This window comes from Simochromis diagramma, unplaced genomic scaffold (assembly GCF_900408965.1).
Source record: "Simochromis diagramma unplaced genomic scaffold, fSimDia1.1 OVJJ01000705.1, whole genome shotgun sequence".
Lineage (NCBI taxonomy): Eukaryota > Metazoa > Chordata > Actinopteri > Cichliformes > Cichlidae > Simochromis > Simochromis diagramma.
In genome coordinates this window covers 5,378,587-5,401,224 of record NW_024387448.1, presented here as the reverse complement: position 1 = coordinate 5,401,224, position 22,638 = coordinate 5,378,587, and the positions used below count along the sequence as shown (strand labels likewise).

General features: G+C 38.5%; 1 long non-coding RNA gene across 1 annotated transcript; it reads right to left on the bottom strand.

Moving 5' to 3' along the window:
- Positions 1-10,220: 10,220 nt before the first annotated feature.
- LOC120722691 lies at positions 10,221-20,996 on the bottom strand. The gene is made up of 2 exons (XR_005693566.1): positions 20,295-20,996; positions 10,221-10,361 (listed from the first exon to the last, which is right to left on the bottom strand). It is a non-coding gene; the product is annotated as an uncharacterized LOC120722691 (long non-coding RNA).
- Between the last annotated feature and the right edge of the window lie 1,642 nt (positions 20,997-22,638).

Below are 22,638 nucleotides of genomic sequence, written 5' to 3'. Positions count from 1 at the left end.
CAGGTGCTGGGCAGCAGTACTTGAGCCCCAAGTATAAAGCTTACTAAAAAGGAAAGTTTGAAGCCTAAAATTAAAAGTAGAGTCCTAAACCCAAAGTGGAATTGGTTCCACAGGAGAGTCTTCTGATAGTTGAAGGCTCTGTCTCCCATTCTATAGTTGGAAACTGGGAACCACAAGTAATCCTGAACCCTAAGAGAAAAATGCTCCATTGGGATAATAGAAAAACACACAATAGAACATTATGAAAAATGGATGGGGCTCCCGATAGAGCACGATTTCAATATTATTGAAACTGTGAGGTATCGTCTTGAGAGAGAACAGAACAAAATACAGTGTCCACTGAAGAGCTTTGAAATGTTCTTCACAAAGACTGGAGAACTATTCACGCAGACTACTTAAAGAAATTACAAGACAGCTTGCCTAAAAGAGGTGATCAGAGCAAATGTTAACTTTCAAGCTAATTATAATTGTAAATTGCCTCATATACTGTATTTTCACATGTCCTTACACATATTTCAATAAATGGCTGCACCTATTTCCTCCTATCATAGCAAAACATAAAGAAATAAAGTGTGCCTCTAGTCTTTTGCACAGCATTGTATATTTCACAAATTGAATGGATCGATTTATTTTAACCATGTATATTTTCTGTGACCAGTTTCGGAGTCCCCTGCAGATGTTCTCTTCTTGTTATAACACAGTTTCTTCATTCCCATTCCATTTTGCATAATTGTAATTTCCCTGTTCTTTGATCTTATAGATTTCCTCCTTATGCTGGTTATTTTTACATGTGTTTTGAAATAACATTAAACAATAGTTTCAATTTATTCAAACCCATTTTGTACCCACACATGTGCACTCAGGATGGCTGCAGGTTACAGGTTGTCACTCTGTGGTGATGAGAGGTTTGGGGTAGGGGGAGGAAGAAATATTGCAAAAATATTGCTCTTACTAGACCCCTACCACTTGCAAATAGAGTACAGAAGCTACTCGATGGTTACTTGATGATGTAACATACTCTTGCAATATACATTTACTTACTGTGAATAATATTGTATCAGTTAAATAGAACACAAAAATATAATTTTAGTCATGTCTGACCATGCCGAAGATGGGGAATGGGAATGATGATACCGATAACATATGTTTTAACCAATCCTGAACAGAAATTGCCATTAATTTGAAAAATTTGTTTATTCTAAGTATAAAAAAAATAATAAAAATAAATAAAAAGTCATCCAATATGTCCTTACTGCTTTATTTACTAAGAGTGCAGTGTGACAGTCAGATCCACCCCTCACTTGTCACATCTGGTTTCAAAAAAGCAAAGTGGTGAAAACATTCAGCTCAAGTCTTCAGCAAGGACTTCACAAACAATGAATGATTGCCACAGTGACTAACCCTAGTTCTCTTAAGTCTAGCAGTGTTAGCAGTTTCAGCAGCAATATTGAGAGTTAAAAAACTCTCAAAACTGTTCTAAATTCTTTCATCTTTAATAAAATGATCAGTAGGGCTAGCTCTACCAGGTGTAAGAATTAAGTTTTAACTTCCAAGCATCCATGAAAAACATAATTTCTGAAGTTTAATGGAGTTAGAAGTTAGCAGGAGTTAGCTTGCTAGTTTCCATCTAAAGATGATATGCAATGTCTGAGTGAGGGAATTCTGAAAAACTAAAACGTACAACTCTGCTATCACTTCGGACACAAGTGAAGTGAAAACTAAAAAGCAGATGTTTGTATGATAACTGAAGTTGGGCTAGCTGGTATTTAATGGTGTGCTATGTGGTGGCTAGATACAGAGCTATGGTTAGGATAATATAAACACATTAGCACAGTGAAGCTGAACTTTTATCCCCACAATAAAAGTCAGCATGAGAGTTCCCAATGGGCAGAGACAAATGCAACTGGATGGCAGGAAAAAAAAATCTGAAAACCATCCAAACTTCAGTCAAGAGATCACTTGAGATGATCCATCCCCAGCATGAGGTTAGTCATTATTAATATTCTGCTGTTTAGTCGCTGTTGTACATTCCTGATCCTCAGCTTAATTCACCCATTCAAATCTTTCTTAGCCTCAGAGTGATTCTTTTCTGACCTATTCAAATGTAATACGTCAGGTATAATTACATACTGTCATGGTCCTGGGTCGGTGACCCCAGCGCTTTAAGTTTATTATTATCATTTTCTAGTTTATTATTATGATGATTATTATTGTTTGAGTTCTCTTCGGTCTGCCTCTGAGTCTGCGTCTGTATCTCTGTCTGTCTATGGTGTCACCCCGTCTGTTTGTGAATCTGTCTGTTCAGTTCAGCGTCTTGTCTGGTTCCCTGTGTCTGAGTTTCCTGTTTTATTGTGAAGGTCTGTGTCTTATGTGAGTGTGCTCAGTTTACTACTCCCTTGTCTCGGCAGTTCTGATTTCTCCCAGCTGTGCTCTCCTTCTGTGTCTCATTCCCTCGTTACTTCCCATTGTATTTAAACCCTGTGTTTCTCTGAGTCAGTGTCGCGTTTGTCCCTCATGCTGTGTGGATCTCCCTGTGTCTCACTGTGAGTTTTAGTTTGTTTGTTTCCCAGTTTAGTTTAGTTTGTATGTTTTCCTGCCAGCCAATAAAGCTGTGACTTTGAGTTAACACCTTGAGTCTGAGCGCCTGCATTTTGGGTCCACATCTCCTGCCTGGCACACAGCGGTTCATGACACATACAGGTGTAATTATTGTAATTATTCAGATCAAAAACCCAGACAGGCCAATTGTGATCATTGAGTATTTTAGTACCTTGTTCAGATTAAATAGAACAAGATACAAAGCATTAACACACATTAAAAAGACAACCTTAATGACCTTAACACAGTGTAGTTTGGACCTGGAAGCAGGCTTTTATATGTCATAACTTGACACCTGATGGTTGTGAACAAAGAATTTCAGGAGAATCAGGTTTGCATGTATCTATGTATCTATGGAGAGAGAGATGCCATGAGTGAATGACATATCATTTCACTGATCCACACAACCTGGATATACAGCAACGGCTGTTATTCTGACAGGAGAAGTGTAGTCGGATGATAACAAGAGAGGGAAGGTAGTTAGTCAGAACTGAGGGGATCGAACTACCAGAAGGCAACATTGCAGACACAGAGGACAGCTACAAGTACCTGGGGATCCCACAGGCAAATGGGAACCATGAAGAGGCCGCTAGGAAAGCTGCAACCACCAAGTACCTGCAAAGGGTCAGGCAAAGTCCCGAGGAGTCAGCTGAATGGTAAGAACAACATCTTAGCTATCAACACCTACGCCCAGCCCGTGATCAGGTACTCTGCTGGGATAATAAGCTGGCCAAAGGAGGAGATAGAAGCCACTGACATCAAGACCAGGAAGTTCCTGGCATGCCATCGGTTGTGGCCATCTTCTTGATGTACTTGTGGATGTTCGTTGTCTCATCCTGGACCATGGTACTGACACTCACTAGTCCCCGGCCTCCTTCTTTCTGCTTAGCGTACCCCCTCAGGGTGTTGGACATGGGCGACCGCATGCTCAGTGAATACCTCAGGCAGCAGAAACCCAAGAAAGAGGCCCCCCTGGACGGTATGCACCACCAGCAGATGGAAGTGGCTGACATCCAGAAATCCTACCAGTGGCTGGACAAAGCTGGACTGAAAGACAGCTCAGAGGCACTAATCATGGCAGCACAAGATCCATAGAGGTTGAGCTCTATCACACCAGACAAGACCCCAGGTGCGGGCTGCATAAAGATGCCCCTGAGACATTCCAGCACATAACAGCAGGGTGCAAGATGCTGGCGGGCAGGGCATACATGGAACGCCATAACCAAGTGGCCGGCATAGTAGACAGGAACATCTGTCCTGAATATGGCCTGGAAGTCCTTGAAGTCAAAATGGGAGACACCTTCTAGGGTGGTTGAGAATGACCGAGCTAAAATTCTGTGGGACTTTCTAGATATAGAAATACAGAATAGCGGTGGCTAACCAAACGGACATGGTAGTTGTAGACAAGCAGAAGAAGATAGCCGTTGTGATAGATGTAGTGTTGCAGAATGACGCAACATCAGGAAGAAGAAACAGAAGAAGCTGCAGAAGTTCCAAGGGCTCAGAGAAGAGAAGATGTCGAGGGTTGAAGGTAACAGTGGCCCCAGTGGTAATGGTTGCAGTGACTCCCAAGCTAGGCGAGTGGCTCCAGCAGATCTCAGGAACAACATTGGAGATCTCTGTCCAGAAGAGCGCAAGTCCTAGGAACAGCAAAGATGCTGCGCAGGACCCTCAAGCTCCCAGGCCTCTGGTAGAGGACCCAAGCTCAGCTCACGGAGTGCAGTCAGGGCTTTGAACTAGGAAGCTCACAGGCTAAGGAACGACTAATCTGTTGTGACTCTGTCAGACAGTGTTGGGGTTGTGCTTCCAAAAGTGTTGTGTTAATGTGTAATATGTTATACATTATTCATTAGTCAAGGTTAAGATAGTGAAGCCAGAAAATCAAAACATATTCTGGGTATCTTGAATTCGTTTTGTAGTACAGCCCCTTGCTGTGGGTCTCAGGTTCTTTACACTAAGTATCTATTTTTAATGTAGGACTTTCCTATGCTAAATAGTTATTCTTTAATTGGAGCTTTATTTTTATTGGAACTTGTTTTTTTTTTTTAAATTAGTAGTTAGCTCCTGGGCTCTCTTTGTTCAAATGATGTTTCTGTGTTGAAACCAGAATTAGCCTGAGCAGTGAAACTAAAACTTCAGCATTTACTGTTTGTTTCTGGTCTTAAAATACAACGTCTCAGTTCACATTAAAATGAGGGTTACTGCAAAAAGAAAAGGGAAGCATTAATCTCACACTGAAATAGTGTAAATTTCCATCCATCACTTCCTGTTGGGGAAATGTGACCATTAAACCAGTTTCGCCTGAGCAGCTAGAACAAATCTAAAAATTTCTTGAGCAGTCTTGAAATGATCAGCTGTATTGCACTTCTTTCTTGTTTAGATGAGTTTACACGATACCATAACTACTATCTGACAGTAAGTTAAGGTTCATCAATGAGGTCGATCAATGGAGCACAGCCCTTTTGCATAACGTCCCTAAGAGAAAACCAAACATTAGATGTAATGCTCTATTTTGACTTCTATTACATATTCTATTTCCTGTTATTTGCAGAGGACTTTCTGTCCTTGTGTGTGTGGCAGGTGATTACTACATTTATTATGGTGCTAAAATATAATTAATCAAACCGGACCAACATTTAAGAATGGAAATTTATTTTCAACATCAGTAACAGTACATTCATTAAAAGGTTTCTAACAGTTGTAGTATTGTAAAAAATACTCTCAACAGCACATCGTCTAGCTTGACAGTTTAAAAGTCAGAACATAGCAGGACACTTACAGTTAGGATAGTTCAATCACATTTTTTTTAACCAAGAGATGCAAATGGCAGGGAAAGACCACTGACCATTGATACAATACCATACTTAATGGACTATACTGGCATCAGACACGCATAACAGAAACAGGAGAAATCAATATGACAGCATTAGGACTGCCAAATCTGGGTTCATACACAGGGACATCTAAAAAATGAAATGAAGGAAAAATAAGTAGATTTGAGATTAGTTGACTCTGCCAGTCCATCCATTTTTATCTCAATACAAAATGGACTCAGTAGCTTCACAGTGCTTTATCACAAGAGTTCTTTAGCTGTCTCCCTGCTTTTAACACTTCCCATCTATCACCAGCTAAGCAAAGGTTGTTGTCAAAGCTGTTAGTGGAAATTTCATACTTGCAAAAATATGTGCTGTCTGAAAATGAGAAAAGAGGAAGAGGAACTTCTTTTACTCTTCGGACTTTCTTTCTTATATTCTTCTAAGTTAGACACGTAAGAGGATTTATGTGGTTTTTTTTTTAGCCAAGCAGTGACGGGCCATGCCAGAACATTTAGACTGAAGTTCTTTAAGCATTAGCAGCGCAGACCGTGTTTTGTTTCGCTCGAAGATGAGGAACAAAAGAGAATTCTGCAGATTTTAGTCTCTTCAGCTGGTCATACAGGAGGGTGTTCTTGGCACTGTGAAAAATGGGTTGGTAAGGTGTTAGAAAATGTTAGAAAATGGTTGACTTTCTAAGCCTGACTGTCAGGCTGGACAGTTTCCCACCAGTTGCTAATAGCTGCGATATACCCTGTGCTTACATTAAAATTTCCACTCAGACCACAGCAAATATGAAGATTTTAGCTCCATGGTGACATGTGGAAAAGACTTTATTTGATAAAGAATGTCACATGTTTGTGTTATTTGTATTTATTCTTTGTGCACAAATCTTTTTCATCATTTTAGACTTAATGCCCTGATGAAAATGAACCTTTGTGGTTTACTAACCAAAACCAACAGCCACTCTTATATAATACTCTGATAAACATTAACTTCATATCTAACAGCTGGTGAAAAGGGAAGTTGTAGAGCTTTACAGCCCACTGCTCTAAGAAGGAAACATGGCCTGAAAAACCTGAACTAGTTATGACCACAGGGATGTTAAAAATATAACGCAGCAGAAAATGGTGGAGTTTTGGGTGAGAAAGTTGCAAATACAAAAGACTGCTACAGTGTGTAGCTCTTTTGAAAAGCACACCTTCTGTCAGAAAGGATGTTTGGTACCAGGTGCCACTTTAGCTTGCTTGACCCAATCTTAACATTAGCCAGTGTCCTATGGAAGTTGGCATATGCTGCATCCTCACTGTCAAGTTCAGGGCTTTTGTGTCATGCTTAGTTACACCCACTCTCTGGAAACTACTGAATGAATTCCCTTTGACAGAAGTTTTACTGTGTCTGCTGGCTGTTCACAATGCTATGTTTCCTTAGGGGCAGTTGCTGCCCCCAAGTGGACAAAACTTTAATTTACAGCTGATTAAAAACAAAACAAAACAAAAAAATTTTGGCAGAAAAATTCAGTTTAATCAGCAGAAGCTCATTACCAAATAGTCTTTGACGACTGGATCACATGACTACTTGGATGAAAACAGTTGCTTACTGCAGATAATAATAACCCGATGGTGTAGATTCTGTTACTGTAGCAATCTGGAGTTTTTGTTAGAATTAGCAAGTAAAATATTCATTTACGGCTCACAAACTGCCTTGAAAAATACAGTTTTGATTTGCCATTCTTATCAGTTTAATATTTAGCCACAGCAGAGAGCTGTTCTAAGGAAACTGAAGATCTATACCCAAAATGTACTTCCTTACCACGCAGAAAGCTGTCTGTGAAAGTAACAGAGAGTTTTAGCAGCTAAAGAGTCAGATATTTCCCTTAGCAAATTATGTGGAGAACCAGAGCTAAATCAAAAACTATCCGGCTAGACTCAGAATCGATTGGCTTGATGCTGGTTGCACTCTGTTTCTCCCCTCTGTAAATATACCTGTACTGGCTTGTTGGTACTTTTTACTCTGAAATGGTTAATGAAGAGTTCTACAAAAATTTACCCAAGTCAGTGTGACATCCTCTTATCTAGGGCTTTTCCTCTGATCTCATTTGTGATTTTGAGATTCCTCTCCCGATGGTTGTCTGGGGGGAACAAAACAAGAAAGCATTTCAGAGTGGTTTTTTTGTGGTGAACGACAAATAACAGAATTAGAACTCAACAGAAAGTAGTAGTTCATGAGATAGGTATATGGTTTTTAACTTAAAGAGAGGTCGGATCCTAAATCATCAAAAAAACAATCTGGATATGTTGGAAAAAATCTGTTTGTCAGACACAAGTGCAATTGAGACATGAATGTGAAACAACTGGTTGTATTTATGCCATACTCCAACAGGGCGAGAGACAAAGAAAGTAATCATTCTAACTGACATGGTGTCACAGCGGGGTGCGCCGGTGTGTTTTTTGAAACAGGACCCAAAAGCAGATGTGGACGAGGAGTTGCAGGTTTAAACAGAAAGCGATCCTTTATTTGGATGATAGCAGGAGTTAAACATGGAATCCTAAACAAACTAAAAAACACTAAGAAACAAATACTATTAAGTTCTATGACTAAGACAATGGTGGCAATAACAGACAACCTGACCACAACATTCAGAAAACAGAGGACTTAAATACACACATGAGGTGATCAGGGGAAGTGGAGACACATGAGAACACAGCTGACTCGAATGAAACATAATGACAATACAGGGGAGAGTAACACTTACTACAATGAACAAAGAACACCAGACCCTTACAAAATAAAACAGGAAACACTGAGACATAGACATGGAGATAAAACACGACATGAACTTAACATAACCACATAGACATGAAACATAGACGCAGGAACCAGGAAGACTGGGTACAAGGGGAGATGACAGAAATAACTAAGAAATAAGGTCTGAACAGCAACCTAGAAATTAACTAGATTGAAAATGAATACAAAAATACATAAAACTCAAACACTGGGTCACACGACCTAGTACCGTGACACATGGATTAAAAACTATCTACATTTTTTTCAGAAAAGTACTTTTTCTATGTTTTTTACAAAAAAAGTACATTTTTTGTTTGAAACATAGGGTTAAGCTTAAGAGCTGGGGTTGGGGCTATGCCAGGTAACGACTAAAGCAGAAGTTGTACTCTCTGCTGGAAAGTGATAAAATGGTAGCTTACTACCACAGTCTGTTGATCTTTTTGATTAAACAGGCTGCATAGTGCAGTAAACACTTATTTCAGCCACTACTACCATATTTGTCTGAGTATGTCTGCACAATTATAAAGACCAACTCTTGGACCATCGCTTTGTACCAAGCTGACCAAAGTATAAAGTTTTCCACTCTATGCCGTAGTAGTGTCTCTTTTTCTTTGTGACAGTTTTCATCACATCTCATCAAAACCCGCATAACATTTGTGGTTTGGCTTTATTCCTGATTTTTCAGGTATGATGACGCATCGGCACACTCTGTAACTGGTTAACTTGTGCTTGAATCCAAGTGCGTATAGTTTAACTCACTTAAATGGTGCATCTAGGGAAACAGCCTTCCCTGCTTTTTTCACAGACACTGAGTCAGATTTGATTTAGATTTTAGAAAACTGAACTGTCAATTCAGTATTGACTTTTCAGAACTACAGAGCTAAAATACCAGAAAAAAGAGACATAAATGATCTGCAATCCCTTAGACAGCAGGATCTGTTCGCCCTACTCTGACCAAAGTGTACTCTAGTGAAACATCCCTGTTAGATCTCTGGAGAGCTATTTCTAAGAAACCTTTGAAAAAAAGAGAAAGTATGGCGTAGTGATTAGTATGGAGCCTTATACTGAAGGTGATACAATTTACTATCCACATTGTCTTTTGTTGTTGTTTGGTCATTTGTTGCTGTGTATGTTTTAAATAGATTCAGCAAAATTAAGACATAAAGGTGACAGTTGTTGAGAAGGTTTTCCATCCATGCATCCATCCATGGCCAATTTAGAATAACTAACGTGGAAAACGGAATGTACATATGAAAAATAATGGTATGTTATCATTTTCCATTTGTGGCCAACCATTAAGTTAAAAGCCACTGGGTTAAAGTGTCCAGTAGCATTAAGTAGCTACAACAGTCACTCGCTAGGGGAAGTTGCGTATTCCTTGACTGGTTGGTGAGTGGCTGCTGCCTCTCACTGGTCACAAAGAGGGTGCTACAGCGTGCATGCAGACAACCTGCTATTGTTAACCTTTGGGTGACTAAGGCGATTGCCTGGTGACCAAAGCAGGATTCTTTTTTGGTGCAGCACACCAATCAATCGCTTGTCAGCTTTTTTTAATGGTGGTTACGATAGGGTTACTGAGCTGTATTGATGCTTTCATAATGACTGCCTTCAACCACTTGCATATTGGTTGGAAAAGGCCCTTTGAAAAAGGCCTGTGTGACTGGGGTCTAACCTAAGACTAAGGTAAATAATGATCAAAAATTGGTGGTATGAGTGAATGTGAACATAAATGGCTGTCTGTCTCTGTCTCTGTGATGGACTGGCCACCTGTCAGAGGTGTACCCTGTACCTTGTCCTATGAGAGCTGGGATAGACTCCAGCCCAAGTTCAGTCAACAATTATGGTAAAATTATATTGCTAATACTGTTGCGAGTTAGACCAGTAAATACTTTTACAGTACATTTAACATTATTTAAGTGTGTCATCTAGTAGAACCTAACATATAGCCAGTGGAGGCAATAGAGGCTAATTGCAGGCTAACAATATGAAACACTTTATGCTGTGACATAAATTGACTACTTACAGCTTTATTCCCAGAGTTTCCTGTGGTTGGGTCTTTGACATAGTGGGCGGTCTGTGCTCGGTTCTGCAGATCATCATTACCCGTTCCTTTGCTGTGAGGCTCCTGCTCCTTTTTTGAGCCCACACAACCCATGGTGCCTTCTGCAAGATAACAACAAGAGGAGAAACAGCAAGATGTGAAAGCGTGGACATCAGCAGCATTTTTCAGGGTATTTGCCCCCTAAACCTAATAACTAGTTGTGCAACCTTTGGCAGAAAAAAACAGCAATCAAGCATTTGTGATAACTGTGGAGGACTTTTGGCCAGTTCTTCTTTGCAGAATTGTTTTAATTTAACCACATTGGAGGGTTTTTGAGCATGAATGGCCAGTTTAGGGACAGTTACTTTTACACAGCATTGTATTGGTTTTATTCAGAGGAGAGTGGAGTGTACAAAATAAATTAATATAGTTTAAGAATTGTGGAATTTTAATGTAAACATAGTATCAAAAACTGCAACAAACAATATGATTCTAGCTTTTCGTACACAGGAGTTAGGATGTTTAAAAAGCACAAGATTCATAATAAATGTGTAAAGCAGTGGTTCCCAAACTTTTTCGCTGGCCCCCCTTTGTTTTACAGAAAAATGTCGTCCCCCCCCCCCCCCCCCTTCGCGCGCGCGCGCACACACGCACGCACTAACACATCCTCCAACCACACACATCCATATTTTGCTCAATTGCGGTTAATTTCACACCTCAAACATTTAGTAAACAATTAAGCAAATACAAGTAAACTGCAGGTAGTAAGAAAATTAACTACTAACTCTTTTACGCTACGTCCACACCTACACGGGTATTTTTGAAAACGCAGCTGTTTCGTCCACACGTAAACGGCGTTTCGAATCACTGAAAACGGAGATTTTTGAAAACTCATTTTTTGCGTTTACGTGTAGATGAGGAATACAGAGTTCATCATGCAACGTTAAAGGTATGTGCCTTTTTTCACCTCACGCTGTGCGCCACGTTATTGTTTACATGAGAGGAAATGCAGAATGGCAGATAGTCAGATTAACAGTATTTTGTCTCTATCTTCAGGTTTTACACGCTTACATATAAACACACAGTTTCTGTCCCTCCATTTAGAAAGGCAGAGGCATTACGGTTTGATTATTTTACATGTAGTTGTTTTTTTCCTGTGTAATAATGTTCAACATTGCTATCAATACATTTTTTCAAAAAAATGCCTCTCTGTGCAAAATGGGTTTAAAAACATAAACAGCTGTGGGATACTGTTTGTCCTGATTTAGACAGGGGGAACATATCGTGGCAGGATCAGCCTGATGTTATTTATATCCCACTGTAACGTTACTGTATAAAGAGCAAACATCTCCAAAATGTCAGGAGTAGTTAGTCATTACAACAAGTGTTTGTGAACTAAAAATCAAGAATGTGGAATACTGTTTGTCCATGATTTGAAGAGCCCAGGTGTGCTCCCGACGAAGGAAAGACCAATTCTGCAGGGGAGACCTATCTTGGCACTTGTGCAAGTGAAACCAAAGGGCAGATATGCTTCTCCATATTTTCTAGTCTTTGGCTTAAAATGAAGTTGGTTTGGAAACATATTCAGCAATGCTTCATCTCCTGCTTTGCGTTTGTGTAGGCTCCCCGTGCTAGCAGTGTCCAAGCCTTGGTTTTTTAAAAATTTTTTTTTCCCTTTTCATGCTGCGCCCCCCCTGCAATGGCTCTGTGCCCCCCCCCCTAGGGGGCGGGCCCCACACTTTGGGAAGGTCTGGTGTAAAGAGTTAGCTAGCTTCTCTTACACATATAAGCTTAATAAATTATTTCTCAAATGACCTTTGAAAGAACTACAGAGGATTCTTCGCTTAGTTAAAGTAAATCCAGATCCTTCCTTGTAAATATAAGCCGAATATTAATTTGATTACAATCGTTAATTTTTGGTTTTTGATAGGATTGTCCACACAGGAAACAACTAAAATCAACCAATACCTCATCACAGCTCACAATTAAACTTCATGTATCATGTTTTTGCTATGTGGATAAAAGAAAAGAGAAGTAACTCAGGGGGGTGGCTGAGGTGAATGGATGGGCCAATGTTACTTTGAACACGGGAGGCTGGACTCCAAACCAAAACTCAGCATTAGACATTATCTCAACCCAACTGCTCTTACTGTAAATGTACTGAGAAAATTCTCTCATTTTGGGTGTGTAACGTGGGAAAACAGCATGTGAAGATATATGTGTCGCCACAGACGGTAGACTGAGAAGAGAAAGATGCCTTAAAACTCAGATGACCATGAGTAAATGTTTTTGATATACTGCAGGCTTCTGCGAACTCCACACTACTGCTGTTTATTCTGAATAATTCATATGTTCTCACACATGTTCGTGACTCACTTGATGATGTTTGCAGTTTTGGCAAGTAAGTCTTTCTGTGTCATGTGCCAACAAAATAATTTCCACACAAGTCTCTGTTATTCATCTGTAACATCTAGGGAATGCATCCTTGTATCACACTGTTTCAGCGCATTTATGTCTGTATATGTAAATGTGCATGCAGATAAATGGAACAAAGTTTTACAGGAACAAGAACAAAGAGAGAGTCTGTGATAGGAGATGGACACTGTGTTTGATAGCACATGCACAGATAGAGAGGACACAAGAGAGACAGCTGTTCATGTCTGATCTCCCGCCACCTCAGAGAGGCAGATTATCGCCCTGAGCAAAGGAAGCCTAAACAGAAAAGCCACAAAGCAGCAAAAAACACCAGCGGTTACAGAATTTTTCATGTTTTCTCCAACTGGCTGTTGATCTGTTCTGGAAGCTGCAGATTATTATGGCCAGCAATAATTACCATACTGTCAATTATGCACAGTGGCGAGCAATGGAAAATGTTTAGACACAGGAAGTGGTGTTACTGAGGTCAAAATTGGTGGCGTTAACATATTTACTTCCCCTTTTCTCTGCTCCAAACCTTGTTCCTCTTCAGATGTCTACTTGAGGCCTCTTTGACTTCTATATAAAACTCTCAGTACAATACCTCTAGATAATGAACAGTCATGGTGCCGCAGTTTTACTAATGCAAAATTAAAATTAGCAAAACAGTAAAAGAGAGCTTTTTACTCTGTGAAAATGCAACTGTCAGTGTCTTGCCCACATGTGACGCACCTACAAGACACTTCAAAGACAAACCAACTCGTCCACACAGCCTGAATCAAAAGTGCCAGCAAAAGTGGAAAAAACCCTCAGTCCTCAGGCTGGGATGTTGGTGCATGAAGTCCTGACAGCGCTTCACATTGCAGCATAATTTTAATATCACTGTATCCAGTGATAATATCCTAAATATGTCTCATTGCCAGTACGTGCAGAATCTTTACAAGAGTATAATATCAGTCTGATTGTGTGGGTGCCCAGTTGTTGCTGTGCCCTTGCTACCAGTAGGTGAGAGCTGACAAGCATCACAGTGACTTTAACTTTAAAAGCTGCTTATCCTATTCAAAGTATTATGAACACAGAAACGACTTTTTCAATTACATCTCTGTAACACTCAATATGCAATAAAAAGAACAGCAAAACATTTTTCTCCAAGAGTTATCTACTGCAATTAAGCTCTAAAGTTAAAGACAAGATCTGTTTTGCAGATAATTCAAACTGATCAATTTGCTAAGAGTAGCTTATTGCAGATATAGTGAATGGTTTACAGGATTTTTTTTCACTAAAAAAAATAAAAGATTAAATGTGAAGCATAAATGCATGAATTTGGTCTAATGGCCTTTAGAATACAAAAAGTCAGATTGTGCAGAAGTATATGGGAAAGCAGATCTCTGTAAACACTTTCACGAGGGGTGACTTATTTGGATAATTTAAAGTCTGCCTAAAAAAACAAACCCTTGATGCTTTTAAATTTTTTTTCATGAAGTAAGGTCCTATTAGAGTCAGAAAGACAGATAAAGCTGTGCATTGTTTAGAGCGGGCCTTATTTTGTGACACATAGCTACCGCAGTGTTCCAGGGTTTCTCATTCAGATCTAGCCCTTCGCTTGTCATGTCTGGTTTCAAAACGGCAAGATGGTGACAGTTAAAATGCCCTGCTAGGGCCTCACAATGGGGCCACTTTACAGCTGTGCGCAACATTTTTAGATCTAAACAAACTTAAAGGCAGCTTTCTAAACCCGATTTATCTCATAAATACTCTTTGTGTTAGTAGATGATTCAACTTGCTGTTAATCCCAGTGCTTATATTCTGCCCGTACATTACAGATACATGGATGCTACTCTTCACTGGAACACCTTGGAAAACAAATCCACTAATGACTTTACTGTAGCTTCTATTTGGAGCTTTCTGTCAATGAACAACAGCAAAAACTGTGTTAATCCTAATGGACTGTGCCTCCAGGTTATGAAAGCTGGGAGTGTGAGGATTATCAGTTCTGCAATAGAAAGACCTTGGATTCTTAAGGGCCTGGATGTTGTATTTTGTTAGAAAGAAAAATAAATTTCCCAAAAAAGCTAACCCGTCTCAAATAACGAGGTTGTTGAATGTAACTGCGGTAAACATTGCGTGCTCATCCACTCCATCATTATGGATTAGAGGGGATGACGACTCCTCACATCAGAGAATTTCTCTTTTTTTCATGTGTTTTCTGAGAATTCTGAAAATTAACATAAATATTAAACATACTGATTAGAACACACTTGTTTCTTTGAAGAGTATAAAAGAAAAAATGACAATGCAGTCATTGTCATTTTTTCTTAACATGAAGCCAACTGAGTTGAACCAGCAAAAAGAAAGTATTTCTAAAGACTACTAATTAACATATCTTGCTTTGACAGTACTTAGGAAATACAAATATAACGGTAAACGATAGCACAACCAAAGTGCGTGAAGTCATTGAAAAAAACAAAACACAAAAGTCTGAACTGATGAACTTCAGATATGCTGTTAGGCCTCCCACATACATTTATAAATAGTTGCCATTTCTGGATCTGGATCCATTTTGCTAAGGGGCTGTTGACTTGGGCTTCTAACCCATCTCTACCTAATAAGAACTTAATGTTATGTTACCATCTTTAGTGCTATGCTAAGTGAAATAATAATATATTTTCTAACTAAATTAAGAGAAAGATGTTGACTAGTCCAAAATAAACTATACATAAAGAAATGATCAAACCACTTTACAACAATGTAATTTCATTGTGTCCTGACGATCTTGAAAGACCTCTAACCACAGACATGTGGTGCCACTCCCCTAAACAATATGGCAAGTATACTGAGATACTGTTCTTATAAATAGTAGAGGCCAAAGATATCTCTCTCTCTCTCTCTCTCTCTCTCTCTCTCTCTCTCTCTCTCTCTCTATATATATATATATATATATATATATATATATATATATATATATATGGGCTTCCCCAGATTTAACACTTTCATGCTGAGGCAACTGATAGTCATTGCACAAGTCATGTCTGCACAAGTCTTTAATCAATATTGCTCTATTAATCCACTAAATGTTAAACTATTTATTTTAGATTGTAAGAATGGTCTTCATAACAACAAGGTAGCAATACAGTCTAAGTAAAAAAAAATAAAATAAAAAATTGTGTATATAAAGTAGGCTAGCAAAACAAAACCACAACCGTCTCGTCTGTTATGATTCTCACACCTACAAATGTTTACACTAAATGTGAAGCACAGACCAGAATGGAAGCATAACTACATCTGTAGTAGTTGTGAATGGCTCACCAGTCACCACTAATAATTCATCTACTTCTGCAGCAGACAAGGAATGAAGCCCCTAATTAGTGATTCATCTCATCAAAGTATACAAAAATAAGTGGTAAATGAACATGGATCCTGTGTAAATGTGAACGTGTATCAGTTTCTGTTGTGTAAAAAATAAAAAAACTTGGTTAAAAAAATGCTTTTATGGCAATTTTGTTTTCACCTTTTATTGGGGATACGAAAGACAAATTCATGGGAAAATTCTTATGCTTTGACTACGCCATCAGTTTCAGTTCTGTGCCTATGCTGTTCTCTTATTGTTTTTTCTCCTCAGCTTGTGGCCGAGACCACATCAACCTTCAAAAAAGCACCATCTGGAACAATGGCTTTGTTAAACCTGTAAAGTCACCTTGTTTCTTTAACAGTAAAATCTTAAAAAACACATGGCGTCTAATGATAGAAATCCCAAATCTATATCTAGTTATCAATCTCCACCCATGAAAAACATGATTTTAATCACAGCAACAAAAGATAAAGTGTGGAGTTTGACACAAGGTTATGTCCCAAAATACTTTTTGGGAAGTAAACTTACTTTCTTGTAAAGAGTTAGCAGGGAGTTTTACCACTCCTATGTGCTCAAGTTAAAAAGAGGCTATGGCGAGGAACCTGTAACCTTAGCATCACAACTGGAAATTGGCTTAAACAAATAGCATAACTCTGAGTCGTCATGTATATATACATAAATATACATAAATATATGTTACATTAAGATAAAGATAAACAGCCAGTGATGACTGAATCACCGTATGTTGTACGTTACATTTCAGTTCAAAACATCACAAATTGGTGCGCTGTGGTAAAACTATCGTGACTTTATGAACTCATGTAAATGCCCCACTGTAATGACAGCCAGTATTTTTTTCATTATCTTTTCTTTTAAATAAATTAACTGTATTTAAAAAAAAAAGTTTTTTCTGTGTGTTTTTTGCTGCATAAAAATTTTTTTAATGGGCACTGATGGTTTGACAGAAGAGACTTTTCTTCATCATGTATTTAATTTAAACACCACGGCGGCCCTAATAAACAGTCATTAAAAAACTTTAAAGGCAGACTGCACATGTGCTAAAGGAGACTTGAAGACGACGCATGATAGCATGATGAATCTGACTTCATTATCTGAGATCAGCTTGGCTCATCTACTTTAAAGACACCACTGACTGTCAGCATTTTTGACCAGACCAAGTAAGGCTGCCATGGCAAAAACCCTGTACTGACTTAACCAATGGTAGGATTTCTTTTTGTCTTTTTGCTTATGAATTCACTTTTTTTATTAGAAGGAGGAACTTATAATTTCTTCTTTCATAAATGATGCGGTAAAACTCTATAATAAGCACTTTGTTTTTCAATAGCAACGTCTATAATATGACATCACTTTTGGAAAACATGCACTGTGTCTTTCAGAAGAGAAATGCTGCCTTTCAAATTATGCATTTTTGATCTGAGATAAGAAAACATATAGACTCCCTAGCAAGTGATTTACTTTGATAATACCAACTTCTGAAAGCATATAAGTGAGGGTTAACCTTATGATTACGAGCTCTGATTGCAACTTTAAAGAATTTGTAATGAACAATTAAACTAAGATACTTATTCAGTAATATCATATATGGATGTTGACAGTATAACACCACTGTGTCTTCTAACCGACTCAATCTCTATGGCTGGCAGTGTAAAGGCCCAGCTCAGAATTAGCAACTGATATACTATGCAAATGAGTACCACTCCTAACACTAGGCTGTGTATTCATAAATATACGTATCCGTTTTATAGACCCTATTGCAGACTTGTAGTTGGAGGATATCTGCTTCCTTTACCTGTCTGTGAGGTGACAGGTAAACAGGTGAGCAGGTATCAGGCTGCTTTAATGCTCATGGCTTTAAGGAAGTATCTCATTTATTATCCTACATTTAAACTAGTCTGCTACAGCAACAAACATGAGCAAAAACTCTCTCAAGAGACAGAGGAGTGGAATTATTCATGCGTGCCTTGTTGGGCGGCCTTTCTTTTTTATGAAAAAGCTGCCAAGCTGTGTTTGTAGCTGTTTAGGACTGCCTCAGGCCATAACAACATCACCTGCCAGCCTGGCAAGGGACCAACAGAGAGAAAGAAAGAAAGAAAGAAAGAAAGAAAGAAAGAAAGAAAGAAAGAAAGAAAGAAAGAAAGAAAGAAAGAAAGTTGACATCGTGTCAGCCTGGTGGGTTACTCCTGTGCATCTGTGTATACTGCTGGCACTCAATAACACCTAATAAATTTGGCTGATAGACACATGGCAATTGAAATGTGATAAAACAAAATAAAAACAGATACTTTCTATATGAACAAACAATTTTATTTATGGTTTGATTCTTATTTTATTATTATGTCACACAAGTATGACAGGTTTGGGTAACAAAGTTATAATCAGTGTAAGGTTGCACTTATTAACTTGCACGCTTGAAAATAATATCTAGTTTAGGTGGTTTAATGTTATCCGTCATTAATTTCTGAGTTCTCAGAGAAGTCCAATGTGTCTGCTCAAATTTGAACATTAAAAAAAAAATAATTTTTCATTCGCCAAATAGATAACTAGAGAGATGTTTTCTGTTTGTTTGTACAGTATTAAACAAGTTCAACAGATTTCTAAAATATTTGTGTTTTATTGCTTTTATGACCTGTCGTCCAGTAAATCTTGAAGTAAGAGAGGATTGTCTTCTAATAACTGATCTTTCATAGATCAAATGACTGTAGTCAAGTGTACAGCATTTTAAGAGGACCTTTTCTTATTGACTGTCATGCTGTACAATTCTACTGGTCGATGTTTATTTTACAGAAGTCCAAAGTTTCATAAAAAGACCCCACCGCTCAGGCTTCAGACTGCTTCAAATACTTAAAAAAGCTGAACCGTGAATCACAAAGATGAGCAAGGGGAGGTACTCTCACTTAAATGATGATAATTATATAAACCGGTTAGTCATCTTATTTGAGAAACTAAAATCAGTTAGCAGAATATTGTAACCATGTTCAATAAATGTAACACATTAAGTTCAGTTGAAAAAAACAATAAAAAATTTGCATTTTTTTCCACTTCACGGAGTCACTTCTTCATTTACAGCAGTGGCTTCTGGGGACATTTTGTACCCGATAATTCTGCACCCAGCGACTTTATAGGGTACTGACTGATTTTCAGTTTTCATCTTTATCAACCAACAAACAACGAAGACTTAAAATATATTAACGTTAACACATTTAAAGCATATACACCAGCTTTCCATCATGAGGGTTTAGTCATTAGTCAGTCTCAGAATTGTGTTTCCTTCCAAACTAAACTAACAAACTAACTCATATAAATGTCATGTCAGGATAAATCGTGATTATGTGAAATGACGTGTTTGGAAAAGATGTAAAACTCAGTATGCTATATACATAACATACGTAACAGATCAATTCCACTTCGACTGTGTAATACATAAATTTGAATACAAATTAACTACACAAGAAAAAATTATTGTTTCATGTTTTGTAATGTAATTAAAACAACTGGGTTGCAATAACCCTTTAATTTTCCGTTTAGGACATTTTCGAAAAATGACGCTGAAGTGACTTCAGGCCTATTAATGCAAGACAAGACGGGGTATTCAGCTCTACTAAGTACTGTGATGTAATATCGGCATTTCTGCGGTTTGTCTAACACCTCCGGACTTTCTTTTAGTGCAAGTCTGTGGGGTAAGAGCAGGAAAATACAAATAATTGTCTTCCCCACACTGCAATCATATCCGTCGTCTTCCTTTAGGGGCTCTGATTCTAAACCCATTCAACGTTTAAATTGAAAGCTGGTGTATAAATAGAGAACAGAAGTGAAACTAGTCTTGTTTCTGGTTTAGTCTAGATGGACATTCTAAAAATAACTCCCATGCACCCACTCACACGCACTTGTCACAAACACAGTAAAGGACTTCAGACCCTCGTTTTAAAAGATTTTCACATTTAGAAAGTGACGCGGGACACTCTGATAAAGGTGCTTTACTGCTGTACATCCCGGTAACACGGCCCACCGGCTCATCATCGCAGTTTATGCACCGTGACTTCTGCAGGCGGTGGCTGTCAAGCACCGTGAACTTCCTCTTTTTGGAAGTGAGCATCGCCTTTATAAAACTAAAAACTTGTCGATGATCAAACACCCACTTTCCAAGTCTTAAAAAATATTTTATTGTAACCGTTTTACTTCCTACCGTTATCTTTTTTGTGTGTTTTTGTTAAAATTTGTACATTATACCCTCTCACTCACAACACAAGCGAACACATAACAGGACACTTACCGCGCTTTAGTCAGTCGCTTCGACTAGTATCTCTTTGGTTATAAATGATCTTCTAAATTCGGATGAGCGGGTGTCGAATATTCCTCATTTCTTTTAAGTGAGTTCCATCCCTTCCTAACTCGTGTGGGTCATTCCGGACACGTTGACAGGGCGGCGGAGCGCAGCGCACTGGACTTGCAGGAGGAAGTTTAAGCTGTACGCATCTGAGGTGGGGAAAAGAGGAACAAGCGCACACCAATCGTGCTCTTGGTTTCACTGGCTGAAACAGCCGCTGGTGCCTTTGATACTTTGATGGACTCCAGAGCAGAGAGCTACCAAACGCAGGAAGTTGCATCAAGTTTCTTAACTACTGAGAGTTTGTATTTCCAGTTCAGTTTACATACTTGATAACATCTCCTGCATTTTTGCCATATTTGGATTAAAAACCTAATCCAGGTCAGATGGAAAAGGGTGGCTGTGCACAGGGAAGAGTGGATGGATTGGTTCACAGATGCGAGAGGAACATTTGCATGATGTGCGGGATGGCTCGAACAGGTATTCAAATAGTAGTTTGACAGCTATCGTGCTCAGCAGGTCGTTCTGGGGCTGGAGGCAGGCCAGGCAGCAGAGGGAGGAGGGGTAGGCGGTTCAGCCCCGGGGTAACAGCAGCGGCTCAGCATTAACACATGAGAGAACGCTCCCAGCTATAATCCTTAACCAAGAGTCAGGATTAGATTAGAAACGAAGTTCCCTCTGTCTCTCCACCTCCCGAGCAGAGACGGGAGGTGGAGGAGGGGAATCAGGATAAGAATAAAAGGGATAACATTAGTAAAATAAACAGAGAAAGGTACAATCGGGGCTTAGGATCGAATGAAGATGATCCTAGATAAAAACAGGGATGAAGGATTAAAGAGGCAGCTGCGGATGACCTGACTTTGTGACTGCAGATGTAGTGAGCCTTTTCTATTCTAAGGTACAGGCTTCACTTTGTGACTCTCATTAACTTCAGTGAGAAAAGTTCCTCATTTAGCCTGTGAAAAGCCAATGTTAAATTATTAACCCAGACACAGTCAGAGTAAACTGATGGGTAATTTGTTAAAGTGTTGTGGAGTTTTAATATCTTTATTGGGCCTTTCCATAAGGAAAAAACAACAACAACAACAAAATAAGCCAGAGTGAGCTTTATCTAATAACACCAAGCTTGCACACCCTGATAGATCCAAATGAACCCTTTAGGCAGAAATGACTACTACCACAACCAAATTTCAATCGACAACTTCTTATCTTTGCGAAACCTTTTACTTGTCATTGCTCATTTTTCTGATTGCATCGAAATTTTGGTGGCCTAGCATGAATTCATTTCATTCAATTCTGTGTATTTATTTATTGAAACAAAAGTCACGTCAAAGTATTTATATTATATTATATTATATTATATTATATTATATTATATTTTTATATTTTTATATTTTTATATTTTTATATTTTATATTTTAATATAAATACTCAATAAATATAAAAAATAAATATATAATTATAAAATATAAATATCAAGACATATTTTGAGGCCTGTCCAGGCTGTGCTTTGCCTACTCTTGGGACACTAAGTTGGATAAAGAATTAAGAAAACGAATCAGTGGATTCCCTACATGCAGGTGCTGGGCAGCAGTACTTGAGCCCCAAGTATAAAGCTTACTAAAAAGGAAAGTTTGAAGCCTAAAATTAAAAGTAGAGTCCTAAACCCAAAGTGGGAATTGGTTCCACAGGAGAGTCTTCTGATAGTTGAAGGCTCTGTCTCCCATTCTATAGTTGGAAACTGGGAACCACAAGTAATCCTGAACCCTAAGAGAAAAATGCTCCATTGGGATAATAGAAAAACACACAATAGAACATTATGAAAAATGGATGGGGCTCCCGATAGAGCACGATTTCAATATTATTGAAACTGTGAGGTATCGTCTTGAGAGAGAACAGAACAAAATACAGTGTCCACTGAAGAGCTTTGAAATGTTCTTCACAAAGACTGGAGAACTATTCACGCAGACTACTTAAAGAAATTACAAGACAGCTTGCCTAAAAGAGGTGATCAGAGCAAATGTTAACTTTCAAGCTAATTATAATTGTAAATTGCCTCATATACTGTATTTTCACATGTCCTTACACATATTTCAATAAATGGCTGCACCTATTTCCTCCTATCATAGCAAAACATAAAGAAATAAAGTGTGCCTCTAGTCTTTTGCACAGCATTGTATATTTCACAAATTGAATGGATCGATTTATTTTAACCATGTATATTTTCTGTGACCAGTTTCGGAGTCCCTGCAGATGTTCTCTTCTTGTTATAACACAGTTCTTCATTCCC